Source organism: Terrapene carolina, unplaced genomic scaffold, assembly GCF_002925995.2.
Source record: "Terrapene carolina triunguis isolate 2854851 unplaced genomic scaffold, T_m_triunguis-2.0 Scaffold192, whole genome shotgun sequence".
Classification (NCBI taxonomy): domain Eukaryota; kingdom Metazoa; phylum Chordata; order Testudines; family Emydidae; genus Terrapene; species Terrapene triunguis.
The window spans coordinates 27,039,044-27,049,050 of record NW_020664543.1 but is presented as its reverse complement, the minus strand read 5'-3'; the positions used below and the strand labels follow the sequence as shown (position 1 = coordinate 27,049,050).

Sequence of the window (10,007 nt, the reverse complement as noted above, 5' to 3'; positions counted from 1 at the left end):
CCCCCCAGCACGAGCCGGCGGAGCGGAGCAGGTTGGGGCCGGGTCACTCCACTTATCGCCAACTGTTCAGCCAATTGCTAAGACAAACAAGTTTGTTTACATTTATGGGAGATAATGCTGCCCGCTTCTTATTCACAATGTCACCTGAAAGTGAGAACAGGCGTTTGCATGGCACTTTTTAGCCATTATTGAAAGGTATTCATGTGCCAGATATGGTAAACATTCATATGCCCCTTCATGCTTCAGCCACCATTCCAGAGGACATGATTCCATGCTGATGACGTTCGTTAAAAAAATAATGCGTTAATTAGATTTGTGACTGCCCTCCTTGGGGGAGAATTGCATGTCTCCTGCCATATATTTAATGTTATAGCTGTCTCAGATGATGACCCAGCACATGTTGCTCGTTCTAAGAACACTTTCACTGTAGATTTGACAAAACACAAAGAAGGTACCAATGTGAGATTTCTAAAGCTACAGCACTCCACCCAAGGTTTAAGAATCTGAAGTGCCTTCCAAAATCTGAAAGGGGCAAGGTGTGGAGTATGCTTTCAGAAGTCTTAAAAAAGCAACTCTCCAATACAGAAACTACAGAACCTGAACCACCAAAAAAGAAAACCAACCTTCTGTTGGTGGCATCTAACTCAGATGACAAAAATAAACATGCATCAGTCCGCACTGCTTTGGATCGTTGTCAAGCAGAACCCATCATCAGTGTGTTCTCTGGAATGGTGGTTGACGCATCAAGGGAAATATGAATCTTTAGCACATCTGGCATATAAATATCTTGCGATGCCAACTACAACAGTGCCATGCGAACGCCTGTTCTCACTTTAAGGTGACATTGTAAACAAGAAGTGGGCAGCATTATCTCCTGCAAATGTAAACAAACTTGTTTGAGCGATTGGCTGAACAAGAAGTAGGACTGAGTGGACTTGTAGGCGCTAAAGTTTCACATTGTTTTATATTTGAATGCAGTTATTTTTTGTATATAATTTGTACATTTGTAAGTTCAATTTTCATGATAAAGAGATTGCACTACAGTAATTGTATTAGATGAGTTGAAAAATATATTCTTTTTTTTACAGTGTAAATATTTGTAATCAAAATAAATATAAAGTGAGCACTGTACATTTTATAATTGAAATCAATATATTTGAAAATATAGCAAACATCCAAAAATATTTAAATAAATGGTATTCTATTAACAGCGATTAATGGCGATTAATTTTTTAAATCACGTGATTAATTGCAATGATTTTTTTGTATTGCTTGACAGCCCTAGTAAAAAGCAATTTACAGCTTGCATGTGTTCCCAGATACCACATTCTTCATGAGTTCGCCAATAAAATCATGCAGTTTTACAGCTAATCAAAGCCACAAGACCAGACATTTGGGTGGGGTTACACTGACTTTTGATTTTTGATTACTGGGGTTGGGAATGCTACTGCTCTGCTTTTGAAAGGGACAAACAAATTTGAGCTTTCTACAGTAATTCATCCAATCTACCCAAGCCAAAGAATCACACCTATTAATTTAATTCCTCAAAGTGCTGTAGTTCTTTGGCAACAGGGGCTGAAGGAAATATCAAACCCGGTGGATGTTAAATGATTTTTTAATTTAAATCAGTTTTTTCTTTAACTTGGATTTTTTAAATTTAAATTAAATAAAGGTTTTTTTTTTTTTTTTTTTAAAAACAGTTTAAATTTAAGTTAAAATTAAGACAAAGCCTAAATTTACTATAATCTATTAAAATCATTGAAATTTATATATAATATCCAAGCAGTATACGCTTGCTACAGAAGTTTCAAAGAAAGTCAGATGAATGACTAGTGGCAGTCACTGGCTAAGCACCTGGAACCAGAATTTTGACAGCAATAACCTCTACTGCAGGTGCAGAGCAAATATTTTCTTCATTTCAATGTACTCAACTAGCTCAGTTTAATGACTTATCCATTCAAAGTTGAGAAACCAGTTGGGAGTTGAAAAAGCAGGAAAGTTTGTCAGAAGCAGGGAATGGGCGACAGGGGATGGATCACTTGATGATTACCTGTTCTGTTCATTCCCTCTGGGGCACCTGGCCACTGTCGGAAGACAGGACACTGGGCTCGATGGACCTTTGGTCTGACCCAGTATGGCTGTTCTTATGTTCTTAAAATTTGTTTTCCTCTTCCAACTTATCAATAAAAACAAAGTGTGGGAGGATGAAATATACCAGCTCTAAAATCTTGAAGGTTGTGGTGACCAGAAACAATCAGTTCAATTCACTAAATACAGATAATGGTTCCTTTGTTTAACAAATCAGCTGTAAATGCAAAATATGTTTCGATAAAGTATTCTTCTTTTCACTGTCCTATTGTCTAGATCAAACTACAGTTCAGATCACTTTCCTAGCACAGCCAGGTTTTTACAGTATGTTCAATTAGTAATTCATTTTCTCTTTTACTGTATTTTATTCCAGAACATTGGGTCCAGTCCTGCTTTTAATAAGGTTAAAGGGAGATTTGTAACAAAAAATCTTCTTGTATTTAGAATATAGGGAGAAACAGTGCTGCAAACTCAGCCACCATCACCACAGTGTCCTGGCCTGCCTGTTGTCACTAGTTTTCTACCTCTGACTATGGGGCTGAGTCCTTTTGCTTCTGATACTTTCAAAGGAAGAAAGTCCAATTTTATCCACAATCAATAGAAACAAAATTACATCCGTTTGAAATCGGTGGGAATTAAATTCGTGCCTAACGTTAGGCACGATCTGAAGTGTTACCGAATCTGGCCCAGAATCTTCAATGTGATTAGACAATGAGGGCATGTCTCCACTTTTAGCTAGGTATTGGCTTTCTGTGTCCATGTTAATTGATCCACAACAAGTATTGAGTGATCAGTTTGTACTCATTGCATTGTTATCTTGTGATCGAGCTGATGTTGCCTCCTGTCTTTGTAGCACAACTCTGTGGAAGGGTTGACAACAGGGGGCGCTACTGCCCCTGAAATGGATCTTTACTGGCTCCTGGTAGAGCACATTACTGTCATACCAGTGAAAAAGGTCCACAGTAATTATCTTCAATACACAGCAGTTTATTGAGAAGGAATTACACAAGCGGTAAAGGGTTATATTAAGCACATAACTCCTATGTTAGACATTGAGAGCTATATGTAAGAGCTATACATTCCCCTTAACGAGTCTCTTTCACAAACATACAGAAACCGGCCCTGCACTAGCCTCACGCAGTTCTTGCTTGGCAAACAGAGAAGGTGGTTACCAATTTTATAGACGGCTTCTTCCCTCTTGCTCTGTTCTTAGTCCTCTGGTCTGTCTCGGATTCCCTCGAGGCAAGGCCTTGGTTGCCTTGAGACGGCCCTCTGGTTCATAGTCCTACTCGAGCCCACGGAGCAGAGTTTTGGCTACTCTGTCTAGCAGTGTTACTTCTTCAAGCGTTAAATAAGGAATCCCAACCTCAGTAATTTACTTTGCTTGATTCTTGTACTCTTTTTCCTCAAAGGAGTCACATGTCTTAAAAGCATGCCCAGCGGGCGTGTGGTTACTAATTTTACCTAATTAGTGTTTTAGAAGGGGCTGAGGGTGGTGGTACCAAATGAAGATCACCCCACGTTTACTCACTCATCAATCATTCACTCTGACTCTCTGCATGGTGACCTTGCTGTAAGGTCACTACAACCAGGTCGACCTGTGCTCCATGCTGGAACTTTATACATGTGATATTTACTTTTCCATGGGCCCATATTTGCTGACCAATAGGCTCAATATCGATAGTACACGCAGACTTTGCCAGTTCCTTATCAAATTTGCTTCTGCTTAAAAGGGAACCTGGTTCCAGGATCCTCTGCAGCCCTTCAGCCATGTTTAAGTCGTGGCAAGTTATGCTCTCACTATTCATTCAGTATGGCCACACCAATTTGGCACCATCCAAACAGGTAGCCTGGGTGATTTTACGGTTCTGGGTTTAGTAAAGATTTGATGACATAATGGCAAGTGAGGCCATGTTACAAACTGTGAGACACGTTGTTCCCTGTGGTGTAAAAAGCAATCGGAGGGGAGATTTCATGAGGGCATCCCTGGGCATGATTAAAACTGGGATTTATTTTTCATCAAAAAGTTTGCACGATTTTTGTTTGATTTGAAATGTTTATGGATTTTTCCAGTTTTTAAAAGAAACAGCTTGAAACAAATTGTTGCATTAAACTAATGAATGAAATCAAAACAAATACTTTAATTTTGAAGGGCATGGGAGTTGAGACTTTCCAATATTCATTCTCTCTCTCTCTCTTTTATTTATTTTTTTAAGAAATGATGCAGGGGAAACAATAATAAGTAATAACAATAAACAAAGCTTTTGATTCCTTTTAGTTTGAGCAGCTCATTTTGAATCTATTTGAAATAAGAAAATTCATTTTGTTGAAATATGTTGTTGAAAAATCCAAATCACAAAGCTTTTGTGATTTTTTGTGTGTGTGTTGTTCTTGTGGTAGAAATTCCTGTCCGTTCCAGCTGAGGAATAAGGAGAGACGGACACAGCTAATCAAGCAAGGAGCCCCAGGAGGGGCGATCCGTTTATTTCAATTGCAATTGGGTTTGAGCTCATAAGTCAGCAAGAACCCCGAAAACACTTACACCAAAGTATTATATGCAGTTGACTATGATAATCCATCGCTGTATGATTGGCCAAAAGTTGCTATCATTACCATACATAATTAGCAAGCTACATGTATCTGCCCCTCTTGTGACCCCTTATTGTTCATCTACTTGCCCCCTCCTCCTTGCGTTATTTTGCAAACCAAACAGTTAGTTATCTACAGGACGCAGGCACAGAAAGTTCCATTGTCTGCAGGATTGGAGTTTGGCTACATTTCCTCTCCAAGGAACTTCCTGAGTTAAGACTACCTATAGCTGACACTGCATGGTTCCCTTGTCCTTTCTCCCATGTGTAAGTGACAAATTTGCCCCCTGGCAGTTAAGTAGAATAATTTTATTTCATTCTGAAAGCCATTATTTCTTTATGAATTTTTAATGAAACATATTTGACCAGTTATAGCTCAGTGGTTTGAGCATTAGCCTGCTAAACCCAGGGTTGTGAGTTCAGTCCTTGAGGGGGCCATTTAGGGAACTGGGGTGTTAAAAAAACAACAACAAAAAACCCACTGTCTGGGGATTTGTTCTGCTTTGAGCAGGGGGTTGGACTAGATGATCTCTGAGGTCCCTTCCACCCCTGATATTCTATGAATTCTCACCATTTTAACGTCCTGTAATATTTGATGTTTTCCTTAAAACTCCAACTGTTCAAATCCTGTGATTATGAGAGAATTTCAGCTTTATTTTTTTTAAAAGAAGTTTCTAGCCCACATGATTGTAGAAAAAAAGCTTGAGAATATGACCTGAGTGTGAGCTAAAGTCTCAGATACCAAAAGGCAAATAAAAAGAACCCCAAATGTATTTTTTGGCCATGTGGAAGCATACAGATCCATGAGAGAGGGGATTCCCTCCAGAATAGAGATTTGGATTTTGTACAGTGCCTGGTTCCATGGGATCCTGATCAGTGGCTGATTCCCTACATGCTGCTGTAATACAAACAATAAATCATAAAATGTTCTGTTCCTAAACACTTCCCAGGTGCTTCCTGCACAGCTTACTCACCTTTACTTATGATATTGGCTTATTGTTTCCCATTATGGAAAAGTAAAGTATGTGGGGAAGTGTCATGCTGTCTGGAGTGGCTCATGACCAAGAGTGCCAACCTCAGGGCAGACACCCCATACTGGTGGTATATTTCTATAATTGGATTTTACCAAGCCAGTAACAAATGAAAAATCCTGGATCGTTGTAGCAGTCTTTCCATGGAGTCACAGACAGTGTCTTGGTCACGCCTGTCTATCTTGCCACCCAGAAAAACGACTCAATGACAAATGATCACTTGCACAAAAAATCACAAAATATTCACGTTGCTCCCAGTTCCAAGAGACCAGTCACTTACCCCAGATCAATTTGTATCTTAGACCAAAAACAACATTGGTAGCCAATCCCATAGTAAACTAATTAAGGATTTATTAACTAGGAAAAAGAAATGAGAGATATTTACAGGTTAAAGCAGGTAACATATATATACAAATGAGTTCAATCTATGAGTTCAGTTCCAAAAGGCAACAGAGATGTAGTAATCTGTCAGCACTGAATGTCTTTTTAGGGCTAACCCAGGTTGACCCTGGGGAGCTCTGCTTTTTGTTTTTTAGCTCCAGCCCTTGTAAGAGTTCAAAGAGCAAAGAGATGAAATATCTTCATGTTAGCTCTCTTCATTTCCCTCTTCCAGAATTCAAGCTGATGGAAAGTGGTTTCTCACACATAGCACCTTCATGGATGCAAGAGGGCCATTAAACCAGCCTTCGTGTTGTGATGTTCCACAATGGCCCATTTAGTCTTGATAGTTCTTCTGGAGGGGTGGAGGAACCACCTTTCTTGCCTAGGTTCACAAGTTTAGAGCAGGCATTTTTACAATTATAAAGCAAAACTTACATATTACCTTATAGCATGGGATACAGCCATTACACGTAAGATTAATGAATGCAGCAATTTACAAGCCTTGTACAGAGTCTAAGCACTAAACAAATCTTTACAAGTCTAAGACCTATCTTGAACAATATTAACATAAAGGTGAGCTGGTCTGGTTTCCAGCTATGAATTTGTCAGTGCTCAGCTGATACCTACAGGCTTGGCAAGAGCTGGCAGCTGGTTTACCAGCATCACAAGGGGATTATGGGATTGTGAGGAAAAAATGCTAAAGCCATCATTTCAATCACAAAAAGGAAATATTCTGGCACATACAATTTTAGGGTCAGATTGTTGAAACCTCTGAGGATTGGTCTGACCTTGCTGCCCCCATTCAAGCTTTCCCATTGACATCAATGGGGCACAATTAGGTCAGTGCTCAGTAATTTTCAGAATTCTAACCTTAATTCATATTTAGGAGAGTTTTCTTCCTTTTTATGATCATGGGAAATTTTTATCCCATTTTACACCCCTCTGACTTTGTGTGTGGATACATAGGCGCCAACTTTCTCCGGCGCCGGTGGGTGCCCATGCCCCCCCGCCCCTTTCCCTGATCCTGGCCCTGTCCTTACTCCACCCTTTCCCTGCCCCCATTCCAACCCCATCCCCAAAGTCCCCGCCCTAACTCCGCCCCTCCCTGTCCCTATTGGATCCCTTCCCCAAATCCCCGCCTCTTCCTCCAGTGCGCCACGTTCCCCCTCCTCCCCCTTCCCTCCCTGCCCCGTGAATCAGCTGTTTCGTGGCGCAAGCACTGGGAGGGGGAGAAGCAGGACGCGGCGGCGCGCTCGCGGAGGAGGCAGAGGTAAGCTGGAGTGGGGGGGCGGGGAGCTGCCTGTGGGTGCTGAGTACCCACCAATTTTTTTCTGTGGGTGCTCCAGCCCGGAGTACCCACTGAGTCAGCGCCTATGCGCGGATATGATGCAGAGGGTACAAAATCAGACTCCTAATGGAAACTCAATTTCATTCTAAAATATGGAATAAATGCTGTCACACCATCATGTGAAAACTCCAATATCCAGCTTCTCATAATCACTGCATTCTACTCACAAAGTTGTATTGTTGTTTGCTTGTTTCTCTCCTCTTCCCTGTTGTCTAGATGAAGTTACAGTGAAGATGAAGTTTCTCTTGTTCTGCCAGAGGTCCAGATTCAGCTCCTCTCTGTCCGGTTTTATTATTTTCTTCATAACTTTTTATGTTCACAAATTGGAATCAGGTAGGACTCCTCACTGCCTCTGCTGCTTCTTATAGGAATTATTTAGGCCCCAATCCTGACTCACATTAAACTTCAATTACTGTGAGTAGTCCCAGTGAAGTCAATGGAACTACTCACAGAATGTAAACTTAAGCATCGAGCAGAAGCAGGACCTTAGTTGTTTTTGGCTATATTTATTTTGTTGCTGGAATACTTTATCTGATCTTGGGGTATTTACAGGTCTGTTTATTCATACATATGTTTCTTAAAGATTGTAAACTATGCCCAGAGCATTGGATGGATATTCTTATTGCAGAGTGATAATCTAAATACATGAAATTATTTGGGTTTTGTATTTATGAAAACGTTCCCATTATTCTCTTTAGTTGCACATATAAAACTGGACAAAAACTATCACAGATTCCAAACTGGACCAACAATAAGTGTTATTTTGGTTTGGTTTCTCTTTTTCTTTAACACCATCTTTGCTCCCTAACTCTTCAGGCCTAATAACTCCCCAGCTCACCTTATCTCAATTCCCTCCTCTTCCACCCAAGACCCTACATTGAAAGTGTCCAACCACCATCCCCCGCCCATTAAAACCAGTGGGACTATTGGCCTGAGCATTTCAGCTGTTCTCAGACACCGTGGTGTCACATGAGACAGAGGTGGCAGCTTGGCACCAAACTATTTAGAGCTTCCTATATCAAAAAAGAAACTCCTTGAGTTGCACCAGAAACATACTGGACCCCAGAACAGATCGCAGAGCTCAGGTGTTTAACACTCCACTGGAAGAGCAGAGCTAAGCAAGCAGGACACTATAATCTGCTGGAGATGCCAACTAAACTTCAGGTGACAAGGCATTCTCTAAGCATGCACAAAAAAGTGGACAGTTTCTCTAGGGCCTCATCCAAATCCCACTGAAATGTAGGGGTAGAAAAAATCCCACTGACTTCAGTGAGATTTGGATCATGCCCTCCCCCCTCAAAATTCCTCTATTTGCCTCTCTCAGTTTACCAGGCCTAATCATACTCCATGGGCAGTCCATGCTACTGCATGGGGAGGGCAGGATTTGTGGGACAGAAGAATAATAAGAAACAGATCGTCAATGAAATTAACTGCCCAAATCTTCATTAACCAGAGTTAAGGTTGCCCAGGGCTACCTTGTGCCCTTCCAGAATGTGGAGAATTGTTCAGTTTAAACCTCTGAAAACTATGAAATGCAAAGTTAAGGTACATGCTACCCCCACAATATAACCTTAACTCTGCCCTTGAGCTGGCAATAGCCACTGCAGCGGGTTCGGTAAAGATGATGCCATAATAAGTTGATCTGAGGAAGTATTAAGATATCATGTCATTGTAGTGTTGTCTTGCAAGGATTTGAACACATTTATCTGCATGCTCTCCAGCTGTCATTCATGGTGTTTGGTGTAGCTGCACTGAATGGTGGAGGTTTCGTTGGGGTAGGTTGGCAGAGCTGTGACTGTGGTATGAGAAGAGGGGCTATGTACTTTGAAGAATCAAGCATGCTTCATGTTGGCATTGAATTTTGGTAGGTTGTGTCTCTAGAGGTGCACAAAAGTGTCTTCTTGCGATCAGTGGCGGATTAGCCACTGGGCCAATGGGGCCCATACCCAGGGACCCCGGCCAATTGGGAGGCCTTGGAAAAACAGGTGCCCTCGTGCCCCAACCTGGTCCACCTACCCGGTGCTCCTGCTGGGGAGCGGGGTTGTGGAGTGGGGGCTTGCCCCGCTCTTCCCACCTGGTGTTCCTGCCAGGGAATGACGGAAGCCCCCGTGCCCCAACCCCGCTCCCCGGCAGGAGTGCCAGATGAGGGGGAAAAGCTCCCATGCCCTGACCCTATTTCCCCAGCAGGAGCACCGGGGAGGGTGGGGCGGATTGCAGGCAGAAGGGGTGGGAGAGGGGCCCCCACTTGCTCTGGCCCAGGGTCCCACAAAACCATAATCTGTCTCTGCTTGCAGTCATGTGTTGTCAGCAGCTTGGTGGCAGTGGTTACTGAGGCTTAATGAGGGGTAAGTTAAGGCAGTGTATCAGAAAGAACGGGGGGGGGGGGGGGGTTGTGGGGGGGAGGGTTTGGGGTTCAGTGTAAGTAGCTCCTATTCACTACCCATGACCTAAACCTGAGTTTTACCTTAGCAAAGAGAAGATATTAGACTTTTTCCTACAGTGCTGGTGTACCCTGTTCTGTAGCATCTGCGAGGCTAGCATGCTAGTATGTGTGTTAGTGGCATGTTGGGG

The 10,007-nt window shown here is 42.1% G+C and overlaps 1 pseudogene; it reads left to right on the top strand.

The window, feature by feature from the left end:
* Positions 1-7,669: 7,669 nt before the first annotated feature.
* The window catches only part of LOC112120061, a 16,454-nt pseudogene continuing 14,116 nt past the window's right edge, over positions 7,670-10,007 (top strand).